This window comes from Artibeus jamaicensis, unplaced genomic scaffold (genome assembly GCF_021234435.1).
Source record: "Artibeus jamaicensis isolate MK-2021 breed Jamaican fruit bat unplaced genomic scaffold, CSHL_Jam_final contig_387, whole genome shotgun sequence".
Lineage (NCBI taxonomy): Eukaryota > Metazoa > Chordata > Mammalia > Chiroptera > Phyllostomidae > Artibeus > Artibeus jamaicensis.
Window position 1 is genome coordinate 4,480,118 of NW_026521812.1, and position 16,569 is coordinate 4,496,686.

Here is a 16,569-nt window from a genome sequence, read left to right on the forward strand (position 1 = left end):
AGCAAATTGCTTTTGGGCTTATACCTTCTGTCTTTAGTTTCTCCTTTTCTCTTAACAGTTTCTTCAAATTACAAGTACCCCCACCCCCAACAACCTTAATTCAAATGCCTGTAATTATAAGTTGAAATGCATGTTTTCTACTACTTTAAAATTTCCCAACAGTGATGACCTCACTGCTATTCTGAAGTTCAAAACCACAGGCACAGCTACTAATCCAGTGTGGATCTGTGCCAAGTGTCACTCCTGGCCTGGGAGTTCAAGAGCACTGATGAAATTGTGATTATTGATCATTGGAAACGCCTGGGGTGGAGAAGCCTACACTTTCATGCCTGTCTTCTGCCCAGTCCACGGTGCTCAAACACAGACTGTTGCTTTCAGTTACTCTGAAGATGGAGTCTGCTTATTATATCGGTGAGGCAGTTCTGCATATGCTCCCTTTCCCAGAGTATAGATGTCTTGATAACTTTTTAAAAATTTTTTTAATTATTTTTTTAAATTTTTATTGATTATGCTGTTACAGTTGTTCTATTCCCACTTTATTCCCCTCCACCCTACCCTTCATCCCCACCATTACCCCCCCTTTAGTTTATGACCATGTGTCTCAAGTCCTTTAGATTCTATATTTCCCATGCTATTCTTGCCCCCCCCCATCTATTTTCTATCTACTGTCTATGCTACTTATTTTCTGTACCTTCTCCCCCCCCCCACTCCCCTGTTGCTAACCCTCCTTGAGATCTTCATTTCTATGTTTCCACTCCTGATCTAGCTGTCCTTTTACTTTGCTTTCGTTTTAGGTGTGGTTGTTAATAACTGTGAGTTTGTTGTCCTTCCACTGTTCATGTTTCTTTAATTTCTTTTTCTCAGATAAGTCCCTTTAACATTTCATATAATAAGGGCTTGGTGATGATGAACTCCTTGAATTTAATCTTATCTGAGAAGCACTTTAACTGTCCTTCCATTTTAAATGAAAGTTTTGCTGGATAGAGCAATCTTGGATGTAGGTCTTTAAATTTCATGACTTGGAATACCTCTTTCCAGCCCCTTCTTGCCTCTAAGGTCCATCTTGGCGGAAGTCCCTTGATAACTTCATGAATAAGACTTCTGTTCAAGTCCAAAGAAATCCTGTGGAAGTAAGTCTTTGCCAATTATTTAATACATTAGGTGATGCTTTAATGAACACCTCAACCTTTCACAACACTCAATCACTAAATCCCGTTAATGGTTCTTCCTGAAAGAACTCATTTCTTGTTCAAATTACTGTAAATGTTTTCTTACTGGTCTCCCTGCCTCTAATCTACATCCCTTTTGAGTAATTCTTTAAAAAGTTTTTTCCTTCCAAAGTTTCCCATTCAGAATAAAGTTCAAATTCATAAGCAGGCTTCCAAGATCCTTCAGAATCAGGCACCTTATGGTGTGAAGATGCCCTCTGCTCCAGCATCTTGAACACCTCATAGTCACTAGGGATGAGCCATGTCCTCTCCTTTGACTGTGCCTGTGCACTGTTCCTCCACCAGAACCCCACTTCTACACCTTTCTCCTCTGAGAATTTTCCACAGTTAAAATGACTATTTCATCCCTGGCCTTTCAGTCTCAGCTTAGACATCACGTTTTGTGAGTCCTCTAAACACCCAAGTCTGGATTACCTGCCAGTCACCAGGTGTTTTCATAAAACAAAATTCTTATCACTTTGAATTAATCACTCATTTCCTTTTCTGTCTGAGCTTCAAGGCCCTTAGTGAAGGGAGAAGCCCTAGGAGACCTTTGCTCACCCAAAACCCCAGGCGCCATGGGAGAACGATAAGGCTGTCTGGGAAAAGCAAATAGCAGGATAGTCACAAGGACTGGGGCTAGCACCCCTGCAGATAGAATCAATTTTCACATTTAGCCTTTGTACTCTGCTTCTGCCCCATAGATAGAACTAATTACCACATTCTGCTTTCTGTATCCCACTTTGCTACGTAGACAGGAAGACCCCTAGGCTATATAAACCCCCAAGAATCCTTTGTTCGGGGCTCAGAATTTGGAGACTGACTCCTCTGGGCCCTACACGTTAATAAACCTCGTACTCCAGAATCCCTCGGTGTCTGGTTGCTTCATTTTCCTATAACATTAGAAGCTAGTGACTGTCGTTGCAACATGGCAAACATCGACAGCTAGCACCTTGCTGGCACAAACTGGGTACTCTGTTAAAAAATAATAATAATTGAAAGTTGATCGAATGAAAAGGTTTATACCTAAGTGTGAGTTACCAAAAGCTGTACTACTGTTCACTATTAAATAGTAGCTCTTGTTATGAAGCTCTGAATGGAAGAATGCTGAGACCCTAAGATATGCAAGTACTTGTTTCATGATAGACTAAAGCAAGGATACCATAAACCATTAACAAATGACAAATGGAGATATTTTAATAATTTCCTGATGGTGCACTTCTAGTATCTTACCAAAATTTGAGAATGCCACGCCAATAAAATTAGCTCCAAAATCAGAAGCAATAATTTTCAACCCCTAAATCAGCATAGATGCCTGACAAATCATTCTAATGATTTGTAAATCCATTAATATTTAAAATGTTTAAAATAAATTCTATTTATTTTAACATAATGAATTACCTTCCCTAAAATAATTAAATTTCTTGGGAAGAGAACTATGATGAAAATCTGAAATGTGTTTCTGCATAAGTGTATGCACCTCAGATATTTAATATTAAATTTTATTGTTTAGGCTATTACAATTGTCCTTATTTTTCCTCTTTGCCCCCCTCTACCCAGCACTGCCCACTCCCTCAGGCAATCTGCATATCATTGGGAAATGATATGTCCATGGGTCATGCATATAAGTTCTTTGGCTCCTCCATTCCCTATACTGTACTTTACACACCCATGGCTATTCTGTAACTACCTATTTGTATTTCTTAAGTCCCTCACCTCTTCACTCATTTCCCTACACCTAGATGTTTTTGAAGAGAAAATGCAAACTAATTTAAACCACAAAAGAATTTCCATATAAATGTATGGAAGGAGAGCAAGTGATAGAATTGGCTTTATCCAGCAACTATCTCTGTTTTCCTGCTATGCCTTCAGCTTTGCCAGGTATGCAGCTACATCTACAAATTGGTGGCTAAATGGCTATACAGCAGTTTCAGGCCTCATGTGTTTATACCACCACATGTTTAGGAGAGAAAAGACTTCTTTCTCAGGAGACCTCAGCAATCTTTCCTTATGTCTCCTGGGACTAAACTGAGTCACATGTCACACATGAAATAATTGCCGTGGCCTCCTGGGATTAATCCTGGGTTTCTAAACCTCTTCCTGTGGGAAGGATAATGGGATTGCTTTAGACCAGACATGAGCTTTCCTTTTAAGCTTCTGAACTTTTCGAAACAGAGATAGACACATATACAAAAATCAGGGCATTATTAGGAAGGAGAAACAGAGAAACGAATGCTGAGAAAATTACCAGCAATTTCCATTCTGCTGAAGAATACCCTAATTGTCATTCAGTTATGTTTGTTTAATTGTTTTCCATTAATTGTTTTTCAACTATGTTATATACAGAATATATATAAGGAGTATACCTTTATGTTGTACATTTTTAGTGAATTTTTAATTCAAACTGAGCTTAAGCCTAGCTCCTAAATATAAATCAAATTTTAATACAGAGTTTATATTAACCTGAATGACACATTCAGCCATGTCCACGTGCTGAACATTGTTCAAATCCAAAAGAAGTATGGCCATTTAAAAATGTTTTCTGACAGGTTAAACATAATTTGCTTGAGAGTATTATTAATAAAATACCTATGCTTATAAATATGCCCATTCCTAAACTGTGGAATTTATAGTCAAAGAATTGAAATAGACACAGCTATGTTGTTAAGTGGCTTCAGGCTTTTGTTTCTCATGTAAAGAATACATGTAATATACAAAAGTCAGTTTGTATTTCTTGCTTGGAAAACACAATTAAACTGTATATTTCACTTTTCTGGCTTCCTCCAGGAAATCATAACCCGAATTTGGCAATATGAGCAATAGAAAGGCAAGGTAAGCAATATATACAACTCCCTTCTAAACTGAAACTACCTTAAAGCACAAAAACACATAGAACGTGTTTCCCTGTGTGCCTGAATTGGCTGCGCAGATCCAGCTTCACCCCATCCCCCAAACACAACAGCTTTCTGCCTTTTCCCACATAGGAAATCTCACATTATGGGTAACATACAAGTTAGAAACATGGAAGGCATCTTAAAGCATCTTTTTTTTCTACATTAACTCATTATATATATTTAAAATATTCTCATTTTAATTAAAATGTGCCTTAAATTTTCATCAATAGAAATTAAACTTGAAGTATAATACAGTCTGTATTATGAAATTTAGTTTCATAAATTCAGACTCTCTCTTTAACTAATTTTAGGGTAAAAGTTTCCTACCTGTAATGACGCAGAGTACATACTAACCATATTTTTTCATGTTCAGTCTGAGAGCCTATATAAAAAATATTTGAAACGAACAGTAATAAACATAGCACACAATAGGCATTTAAGAAATTTTCCTATATTAAATTTTTGTATTAAAAATAAATACAATATTATGTTAATATACATATGTATATTGCTTTCATATTCTGAGCATCGGAAACTTTCTGTGTGTGCGTGCTTAAGAAGCAGAAAGATGCCTGGCCTGGTGTAGCTCAGTGGATTGAGCACGGGCCTATGAAGCAAAGGGTGGCTGGTTCGATTCCCAGTCAGGCCACATGCCCGGGTTGCAGGCCATGTCCCCAGTAGGAAACACATGAGAGGCAACCACACGTTGATGTTTCTCTCCCACCCTTTTTTTTTCCCTTCCCCTCTCTCTAAAAAACAAATAAGTAAAATATTTTATAAAAAGAAACAGAAAGAAACCATTGTTAGAAGTTAGTAAAAGCAGCTTATTGTCATTTCCTGTTTGTACGCGCATGTAGTTGGCCCGAGTCATCCCATTATAAGAAGGAGACATGACTCACAAATCATTTAAAAACTGCGGAACCTCACACCTTCTTTCAGCGGCTCCACACTGCACGACTGCCAAGGTCATTGTGGTTACCAAAGCCTTGCTTTTCTAAGATTAAAAATATTTAGTTACTCAGAAAACATCTTATTATTTACATAAATATAAATAAATCATATTTATCATGTAATTTAGATAAAGAGAGGTTAGGTCAAAATCAAAATAAAAGACAGAAATATGGCCCTTAAAGCAATGTCTCCTTGAAAGGCCCAGAAGTATTTATAGACCTGCCCTCGAGAGACTGTTCTGGCCTTGACTCCCTCACTCTTCTCTTGAGTCCTCTATGTTGTTTTTCCAATTTCCGACATTCCAATCTTTGCCTCCTCTGTAAGATACTGGAGTCTGTAAAGTAGCTCAAATTGCTAAGAATTGAGAAATAAAGGCAATAACACAAAATATTTTAAAAGGTAATCTGCCATTAAAATAAAAAGGCCATCTTTTAAAATTATTCCAACATTGCTAAGCTATCCCAACACAGAAAAAGATAGAAATCTCTTCAATTTATTTTATAAAGATAGCAGAAATTTATTGCCAAACCCAATAAAATGCATTCTAAAAAAATTAAATGTATAATTGAATTACACATCTCTAAAGGACACTCACCACCCATTGCATGTTGATATGTAAAACAAACAAACAAGCAACCATTGACCTTCAATTTAAACTTTGCCCTTCCTGGATCTCACTGTTCCTCTCCTTTCCCCAGCTGAACCTCATCCTGCATGCTTGGGCAACATCAAATCTCCAAGGCCAGTTCTGGCTTTGAGCATCAGAAAAACAGCCATTGTTTTAGAGACTCAACATACTGTCACTAGTGTGGTCCAGTGTTTTGTCCCAGTTCTGAGTTTTGGCTGTTTCTTGTGTCTAAATCTCTGGTTTGATCATCTGACCAGCTCTGGCCAGCATCTATCCTATGGATAAGAGTTCTGCCCTAAGCTCCTTTCCGTAGCTAAGGTCCCACAACTGCTGACACTAATCCTGAGGCTGACAGACTCTGTCTCACTTTCCAGGTCAGATACCTGGATGCTGACTTGTCTGAGTAGGTTGATGTCAGAGATGCTACTATCTTCACTCTGCTGGACCAGACAGCCTCTTAGAACAGAGGACTGAATCCCTCTCTTCAGCATCTGAGCAGTTCCCATGGCAGCTTCTGTTCTGGGTATCAGTCTTTCCACATCAGACTCCTCTTGAGCACCTTTAACAAAACAGTACCTAAAAATTCCAAATCTTGCTTATATATTGCCTCCCTGTCCTTAACCACTAATCTTGATATATGTTCCCACATGCTAAAAAAGAGCACTCACGTGACACTACTATCTATAAGTCAAGTTTCACCTGGAGAGCCACAAACACATACATAGACACAAACACAAGATGGCAGTTAATGTATCATTTCCTAACTGAGTAGAATAGCATGATTTTAGAGTGTCTAAGGCAGTTTTTTGCACCCAATGGTATTTCATGAATGGTTGTCCAATGGGTTGTAAACTATATGTCAGTTTCCAGCATGGCACTGCTTTTCTGGAACACACTTATGATGTGTGGTCAAGTGTTTTTCATTACTAAGTTAAAAACACTTTCTTATACTTTTATTCTCAGTTCTCAGGAGAAAATCTTTCTGGATTTTCTTGTCACCCATCCTGGCCTCCCTGTTAAAACCAAAATGCCTTAAGAACAGTAACACAGTTCGTAGAAAATGATTAGAACCATGTTTATTCAATACCCATATTCCCAGATATATTTGAATACATGTCAACTAATATCAGTAGCATCTATCTTCAGATTAATAGCACATTGTGTTGTGATATAAATAATGACACCAAGAAATCTCATATTAAATCAACAAAAACATTTTAGGGCAATTGAGAGCGGTCAGAGGATCAGCATTGGTACATACAGGGCAATGTTTCTGTTTGAAATATTACAGTATCATTTGGAGGGCAAGCATGTGAAATTCTATATGTTACCTGATTAATATGGGCAGCAATAGAGTTTCCCAAACTGTAGTCGTGTCTGACTTTCAGTATCACTCAGCAGTAAATTTGATACATGCTACATTACAACTTAACTCATAACTCCTATGAATTAATGTTACCCTCCATTACCAAATCACCGACACGTCTATTTTCACCCATCTTTACTTGCTTACTGAGACCACCCTGTCATGTTTAACCAAGGCTTTTCCTCTCCTGAGCAGCTCCTGAATCCCCATTTCTCATAAACCTTTCTTACTTATTCATTTTCAACTGTTTCCTTTCTGCCCTGCCATCAATTCTCTCTCTTAGGTCCCTACACTATCCCCCACCCCCCTACATTGAAAATCTTATTTCTCATGGTTGGCAGAGAAAGGACAGAAGCAAGCTGGCTTTATAACATATAAGTAGGTTCCTTGCTTTAACCAAATGAAGACCTATTGTCTTTACTCAGAACAAAAAAAGTTTTAGATTTATATAAATTAAAGTCACATGTGTACCAAGAGATGTTTGATTTTGTTTCCATATTAACTTGATTCCTAGGCAATTATAGGTAATAGAAAATAATAATATCAAACTAAAAAAGGTCATTATGAAGATTAAATGAGATATTTGCCAATGTGCTTATACTCTAATCAATGTAACCTAACAGTTTAATTTAACTAGGCTTTCCCAAAACTATCAGATTCTTGTCTCAGAATGGACTGATACAAGTTTAAAATAATTTACATAATTTTGTCCCAACCTTTGCAAATACTTACACTGAATCAGAATGCAGTTTCCATGTAAAAGAGTCACCCATTGGCCTAGTAAGAAGTTTGGTGCCACATTCTTGAAAAATCATAATTAAAAATGTAAATGAACACTATTATTTTAATGTAATGTGTTTTACTAAGATAAATCAATTAATGGATCAAAATAACAACCTCCAAAGAAATGTGTAAATGAAGTAGGTGTTGGTGTGTAACCTGAAGTAGGTGTGTAAATGAAGTAACTCTGGGCAGAGTTAATTATTATCTTTATTTGAATTGGGTATCATTTTCCAAATAGAAAAATACAAGAGTAACAACAGCAAAAGTAGAATAAAACAACACCCAGTAAGGTATTCTTTAAATTATAAATATTAAATAGCTTTTGTGAAATATTTCACAACAACAGTCAATTCAGAAAAAAAAAAAGGTTTACAATAAGATCCCATTCAGAATGTTAGCCATGAAAATTAGAAAATGAAGCAAGCAACTTGAAAAAACTTCCGGGCAAAATTTAACAACAAAAGTTAAACTTGTGTAATAACAAGTAAGAAATTTTATAAAAGGAGGACCCATGAGGAGGAAATCATCTTACCATGTTTCAAAACACACTCTAAGGCTACATTAGTTAAAACTCTGGTGCTGCAGAAATAGATAAACAACGCACCAAAGTGACGATGCCGTCGCTCCCACACTAATATAGGAGTTGAATGTATTAAAAGGTGACACTTCAAATCCCAGGGGGAAACAGACTACTCGATAAATAATGTTATTGAAACAATTTTCCATTTAGGAGAAAATTAATCGCAAGGAACACTTTCCAGATGGATCACCATTTTAATGTAAATATTAAACAAAATAGATAACAGAAAATAATAGTATAGTCAACTGTTTCTATTATGTCCCTAATCGAGACCTAAAAGCTTAAAATCATAGCGCAAAGAAATGAGAGAATTTCAAAATTCTTTCAACTTTTCTTTTAAGTAACAGATTGATGTGTCAGTTTAGGTAAGGATATATCTTTTTTTTATTTTATTTTTTTTTATTTTAATTTTATTTAGTTATTTTTCAAGTACAGTTTTTTGTCTATTTTTCCCATCCCAGCCTCCCCCGCCCCTTGCTCCCCACCTCCCTCCCATCTCCACCCCCCCTTAGTTCTCGTCCCTGTGTCCTTCCCACTTGCTCCTCCAAATCCCTCCCCCCTTTTCCCCTTAACTTCCCCCCCTCCCCCCTCTGGTCACTATCCCCTTGTTCTCTATTTCAGTGTCTTTGTTTTTTGGGTTTTTTTTTTCTGCTTGCTTGTTTGTTTTGTTGTTTAGCTTCCTGTTAAAGGTGAGATCATATGGTATTTGTCTTTCAGCACCTGGCCTATTTCACTCAGCATAATGCTTTCCAGTTCCATCCATGTTGTTGCAAAGGGTAGTAGCTCCTTCTTTCTCTCTGCAGCATAGAATTCCATTGTGTATATGTACCACAATTTTTGTATCCATTCATTTACTGATGGGCATCTAGGTTGCTTCCAACTCTTGGCTATTGTAAAATGTGCTGCTATAAACATTGTGGTGCATAGGTTCTTTGAAATTGATGTTTTAGGATTCTTAGGATATAATCCCAGCAGTGGAATTGCTGGGTCAAAAGGCAGGTCGATTTTTATTTTTCTGAGAAAAATCCATACTGTTTTCCATAATGGTTGGAGGGGTTGTGGGGAAAAGGGGTCCTTAGTTCACTGTTGGTGGGAGTGCAGGTAAGGATATATCTTTAAGGTGTACACTGAAAGGTAGAATTGTTAGTTTTTCCAAGCAAAAATTAGAGGTAAAGTATTTAGAGAGGACGTCCATCTTACATAATAATACGCTGTTGTTAAGAGTGAAGTAGAAGCCTATAGACCTGATAGAACAGTGTCCATGTTACAGTGTTAAGTAACCAGCAAATTACAAAATACGTCTTGACATGATCCCATTTCTATAAGAAAAGAAACTCGCACACTTATGGATGCCCAGAAAATTTTTAAAAAGTAGATATTAATCAAAATGTTAATATTCTTATCACTAGCAGTTAAAATGAAACAGAGGCTGAGCAGCCCTGTATACCTTCTGTAATTCTCAGTTGCTTTAAAGTGTTTCTAATACAATCACGTGTATTTTTGCAATTTTACTTTAAATACTTTTTTTAGAATTCTTTTAGATTTACAGAGAAATTATAAGGTGGCCCACAGTTCCCAATATGCATACCCAGTTACTCTTTACATTCGCTAGTATGGTATATTTGTTACAATTAACAAACTAATATTGAGAAATTATTTTAAGTACCCAGTTTATTCAGATTCTTTTAGTTTTGCCCAATCTTTGTTCTATTTCAAGGTCCCACTCAGGTCCCATCCAGAATGCCACATTGCCTTTCATTGCCATGTCTCCTTCGCTGTGACAGTTTCTCAGACTGACTGTGTTTTTGGTATCCTTGCCAGTCTTGAGGAGGACTGGCCAGGTATTTGTAGGACACCCTTCTGTTGGAATTTGTCTAATATTTTCTCATGATAAGACTAGGGTTTGGGATTTGGGGGAGGAAGATCACGAAGGTTAAGTGTAACTTTCATCCCATCCTGTCTAAAGTAAACACTAACAAACATATTTTTGACTTGCTGATGTTGACTTTCATCACCTGGCTGAAGTAGCATTTGTCGGTTTTCTCCCCTGGACAGTTATGACCCCCTTCCGTTCTCCCTTTCACATGGTTCTGTTGGGAAGTGCATGGGCCACGCTGGAAGCCTGAGGGTTGGGCTTCCCCTTCTCGAGGGGGAAGGAGCTACATAAATTATTTGGAACTTCCCTACACAGGGGACTTTTTCCTTCTCCCACATTTATTAATTTTCCCAATTATTTATTTACATAAGTATAGACTCATGGGTATCTATTTGCATACCTTGAGTTATAACCAGTACTACATAATATATTTTATTACTCAAATCCTTCCACTCTGGGCATTAGGAACTCTTTCATTTGGTTCCTGTACTTCTTCGACATGCCTCCATCCGTTCTGTCTTGTTTTATTTTTGAGTAGTTCCTTACTTCGGGGCCCTACGGGATGCTCCAGGCTTACCTCGTCTATTCCCTTCCCCAGCCCTGCAGTCAGCACTTCTTCCAAGGAGTCCTGGCTCCTTCGTGGGAGATGGATGTGAGAAACCAGCATCTGGGCGTTCAGTACGTCGTTTGAAACAGAGACATTGCTTCTAGGCCCTCTTCGCTGACAAAGAAATATGTGTATATGTGCTAAACCCTGTAAAATACAAACATCTATAACCACTTCTAGGCATTACCATCTGTATCTATATATGAATCCATAGTGAATGTGTCCAGTTCTGAGTTATTTCCACATGGATCACTCCAGCCCCTTTCCCTGGTTTATCTGCAGATTCCACTCCAACAGGAAGAAATTGGAATCCCACCATCTGCCATTCATTTACTTAGGTTTTCAATTCCAGTGTGTATCAGTATCAGAACTGTTTACCTGTGCCCCCTTGAGAAGCACCGTTATGGAATACAGTGACTAGAAGATAGGACTCATGCACAGTTCCTTTTATCTCTGGTCATATACAGTCTACTCATTTCCAAAATCATAAGTCAGTATCCTCTACCCCCATGCCCTTCTAGGAGATGGCTTCACATATTTGTAATATAGATATATTCTCTTCTTACAGTCTATGTTCCACCCTGAGACCCTCCAACCTCCTAAATATTGTTTTAAATTTGCAGGCATTAAGGTCCACATTTTGTGCTGCATAGTGCAGTGGGTTCTGTCAAGTACATAACAGCATGTATCTACCAATACAATATCATGCACAATAGTTTTTACCACTCTGAGAATTCCCTTTGTGTCACCTGTTTATCCTTTTCTCTATCCTTAAACTTCGTCAACCAATGATCAATTCTCCTGTCTCTAAAGTTTTTCCTTTTTCAGAATATCATGTAGTTGAAATCTTGCAAGGTATAGCCTTTTCAGGCTGGTTTATTTCATGCAAAAGAAAAAATTAAAAGCAAGTAATTAGAATATAATTGATTTAAAGTATGAAAAGGGAATATAAATATCTTGTAGAAATGAAAATTTATAAACACCAAATTTAAAATACATAATCTTTGTAGCAGTTGGAGACCTTAGGAACCACTCAGCAATCATCCTTTAGGAAAAAAAAATGCTTAATTCCAAACCCTGTAAATCAATGCAGGAGCTGTCAACACAAGAGTGCTGGCAGTCTAATTACTGGGGATGGCTGGTCTAAGGGGGAGAGGTAACCTCTAAAGGAACTAGGATTTATCCACAGCTAGAAATCAAACCATTTCAGGGATATGGTTAAGAGAGTAATTTTATTCTAAATTTGTTTTCGCAATACCAGACCTTTCAAGAAACCATAATATGTTTAAAAACCAAATACCCATAGGTATGATATAGCCAAAAATATCCTCCACATGTCTTAATAGTGTATTATTTAAAGTGCAAAAATTATACCACACAGAAGCATGAAAAGAAATATAATGATCAAGCGGTTATAGGGTATGTATTCTACTTAAGGACAAAGAATTGTTTCTTGAAAAATGGCACTTTGACAGACTGCAAGTAGAAGTATACTTAAGCCATTAAATATTTTTGTTACTATTAAATTAAAATCATTAGGATGAAAAATGTTACTTAAATCTGATGTTGTGATAGAGATAGACAAAAATAAATCCTTATGAGTTATTCAGATACAAGGTGCAAATAATATTTCTAGTTTAGACATCTAGGTACAGCTTACACTCCAGTCTGAATCGACCAAGATTTGTATTGCGGCGTCTTTCCTTCATGGCAAAGTCAGGAAGTCCTGAACCAGACATCCTTCAAGAAAGCCTGTTCTTATGTGACATTTAATCTGATCTTTTAGCAAGTAAAACTAAGAATAATTTTGGACTGGGCTTCTGAATTTTTTGGCTGCTTATCTAAACTGAATACAATGAAACTATAGAAATCTTTTGTGTTTTTTAAAACACATTCTGTAGAAAAAGAAAATCTTTAAAAACCAAATCAAAGGAGTGTATAGATTTGAGTTACATTTGGAAACCAGTGTCTCCTGCAGCTCCTATCGTGGGAATGGCCTATACCCTGTAACCTCTATGCTTCCATAAGTGTGTGCTAAGTGGGTGGATCTCACTGAGAAATCAATGCTAGTGTACCTACCCTATGCTTTCCTTCTTACCTGGAAGAGCAGATGAAAGTTGCAAAACATGAGGATTTGTTTAAAACTCTGGGTGTTGAATTCCTCGGAAAATGCCAAGGCTTTATAAAAAATATGTGGGGCGTGCAGATAACTCCTGAATCAAATTCAGAAGCATAACTAATGAGAAAGAATAATGTATACATTTTGTAAAAATTCTTCAATCAACAAATGCAAACCTATTACTTATTATAAAACCTCCACCTTGACAGCTTCCTTTTGTGACTCTGATCCCAGTGGAGGTTTTGAGCCCCTCCCCTCAGTGTCTTCCAGCTCTGTGCAAACAGAGTGTGAGTCACAGTAAGACTACAGACGGGGTTGCCAGAGCGTGGCTGGCATATGCAGTCATTCTTGAAGTGCCACTGGGCATGCTGTGCAGACCATTCCAGACTATTACTTGCCTTCACAACTTTTTATAACAGGTGCAGCAAATGAACTTCTGCCCCTGTCTTCCTTAAATGCACACAAATAAAGCGTTACCATGTCCTGGATATGAAGTCATGCCTACTTCCATGAATCATAATTTGTGTTCATGACTGTGCAACTGGGAGTTAGTCATTTTGACCTGATTAGTTTCTTCAAAATAAATGTTTGTACCAATGATTTAATATCCAGATATCATTTACATAGTCAGAAAACTCTAGAAAACGGTCAATTAAGATGTTCAACAAATAACAACCAATATCTATATTTTTGCAGGCTGCCATTGAAACCCCAAATGAACCCCGAGAATCATATGTTGAGACCGGCCGCTCTCAGGCATTTGCAGAGGGCAGTCACAATCAAGGGCGAACTCGGCAATGTCGAACCTAATCAAGTGCTCCACAAGGCCCAGTCAAGGAAGATGCAGGCAAATAGAGGTTGCTTCATGTACCTTTTAAAAATTGTAGTTAAATTTGACGACTTTTTCATTTAACAAAATTATGCGACAGACCTGCATTCATTCAGGTATTCAAGTCACAGTTATTGAAAAAGCAAGCATGCTATCAGAAATATAAAGAACTCTTTGAATCTGATACTTGTTCTTTCCACAACACATGTATTCAAATATATGGAAATGTTCCAAGCCCTTAGTTGTATTTCTCTGTGCATTTAATAATCATGAAGGAAAATGCTTGAAAAATTAGTGTGTGAACTATCACTATTTTTTAAATTATTTGCAATCCTGCTAGAGTATAAGAATCTATTTTGCTGAGAATGAGCAAAGTATTTCTGAGTAAAATGATAAAACTTTTTTGTTTCTACTTTGGTTGAAGTATATAGGACATTTCCATAAATGACTGGTGAATATTTTCTTTGCAGAACTATTTGGTGTGAACTTAATAAGAATTTGTTTAATATCCACTAATACATCTTATAAACTTTAGTGTAGAAATCTATTGTTTTATTTTTGTATTTTTCCCAGTTTGTTGCTAGTAGCTTAAATCAATTAATTTTTAGACATTTACCTTGTATCTAGTAAGTTCATTAAATTTACTTATTAATTATATTAGATTATTTGCTGATGCTTCTAGATTCCACTTGCAAAACCATGTAATCTACTTTTCTCTTCTTCTTTCAACTATTTTAACTTTTTATTTTTTCTTGCCTTACTGAACTAGCTAGGATCATGAAGAGATTTTGATAGAAACATAACCTGGTTGCATTAGTAGTTTTTAAATATTCTGATAGAGGATGTACAATATTATTAAAGTGAGAAGTTAGGTCTAGAGAAATCTAACTAAGGAAACAGAGATCTTTTAGAAATAGAATTGACAAAAAATGATAATCATTTATAGGACCGGGATCTCTAGTGAAGAAGGCTAACCATTACTTGGGGTAAAGAACATTTACAAAGAAAGAGAAATGACTAGAAGTGGGTCAAGAAAAAGTAATGCAGATAAGCACACTCTGAAAACCTTTGATACCCAACTAAAGTCACGATTCCATATCTTAACAAAACTAAAAAAAATAATTTCAATACCTGGATCAGGATATATTAGGTGTCTGCCTCACCCAAGGAAGAGAAAGCAGAAGGTCCTGGGTAATCATTATTTGATTCCTGAGCCATAGCTGAAGGGTCTAAGTGTGGAATCCAAAGAAAGTTATAAGCTGACTAGTGGCCTGGTATGAATAAATTTTTCCTTTAAATAAAAAGTGTCTCAATAAAAATTAATTTTGAATGGCCTGTTTATGTAATTAGAGCTATGAGATATGAAGGGATTTGGGTGGTAAGAAGCAGAAGCAAAAAAAAAAAAAAAAAAAAAGCCTAGAGAAAGTTTCTAGAAAGAGTAGGCTCAATGTACAAACTGCAGTTAGGGATTAACCTCAGTTTTCTGATAACAGGAAGCTGAGAGGAAGATAAATAATCTTGGGACAAAGGAAGACAGATAACAAGGAGTCTTTAAATGAAAATGTATCTAACATTTGAGCATTTACTATGTTTCAGGCACTTTTCTGGGAATACGGCAGTGATTAAAACAGACCACACACACATACCCACACCCTGGCTTCATGTAAGGATGATGTTTTAGTGTGATGAGACCAATACAATAAATGAGTAAAATAGGTAGCATATCAGGTGATTTATTGCATGGAGAAAAATAAAGCCAAGAAGAGAAGGAATGTGGGCTGAACAATAGAAGAAAGTACAAGTTTACAATCAGGTGGTCAGGGCAAGCGCCACTCAATGGACAAGAGGTACAGAGACCCCAAGGAGGAGACAGGAACAGCATTGCAGAGATCTGAGAGAAGAGTGTACCAAGCAAAGCAAAGGAGCTCAGGGGAGCCATGTAGGGGTGTGCCTTGAGAAAGGGGCACCTTTTCCTATCCACACAAAGGAAAATTTAGGAAAATAGTGATCCTGAGAACTGCCAGTGCAAAAGCCCTGAGCCGGGAGCACGTTTGGCGTATTCAGAGAACACCAAAGGAACAGTAAGGCTGGAATGGATTAAGCTAAGAGGAGAAATCAGATCTGACGGAGGCCACAAAAATGCTCCCTTACAAGTGTGTGTGAGGGCGCATTATAAATGGATTGATCACTCCCAGATTCGTGGTGTGGTTGCTGGCTGACATCAGTATGCATGTCACCCCTTTCCTTGATTGGCCCAATGCATTAAATTAACTAACCTAGGACATTAGCATCTGCCAGAAACAAATACAAGTTCATTCACATTTTTTTGTACAGTGTGCATTTAAGTATTCTCTGCTCATTTTGGAGATCCAGTCCTTTTAGCCAAGGTAATTTCTCAGCTCCCTTCCTCCATTATTCTTTTTTTTAAATATTTTTTTATTTATTTTTAGAGAGAGGAGACCGGAAGGAGAAAGATGGGAGAGAAACATCAATGTGTGGTTGCCTCTCATGTGTCCCTTACTGGGGACCTGGCCTGCAACCCAGGCATGTGGCCTGACTGGGAATCGAACCGGTGACCCTTTGCTTCACACGCCCATGCTCAATCCACTGAGCTACACCAGCCAGAGCTCCATTATTCTTTTTGAGGCTCAATTAGTTTCAGTCCCAACCACACTCTGTCACTGAGGTTCTGGCATGCAATAGAAGTTCACCCCAATTATGGGGGAAT

The 16,569-nt window shown here is 37.2% G+C and overlaps 1 long non-coding RNA gene across 1 annotated transcript; it reads left to right on the plus strand.

The window, feature by feature from the left end:
- Window positions 1–332: 332 nt before the first annotated feature.
- LOC128627377 (uncharacterized) lies at window positions 333–14,070 on the plus strand. Its single transcript, XR_008391561.1, has 3 exons — window positions 333–411; window positions 3,996–4,040; window positions 13,709–14,070. It is a non-coding gene; the product is annotated as an uncharacterized LOC128627377 (long non-coding RNA).
- The last annotated feature ends 2,499 nt before the right edge of the window (window positions 14,071–16,569 follow it).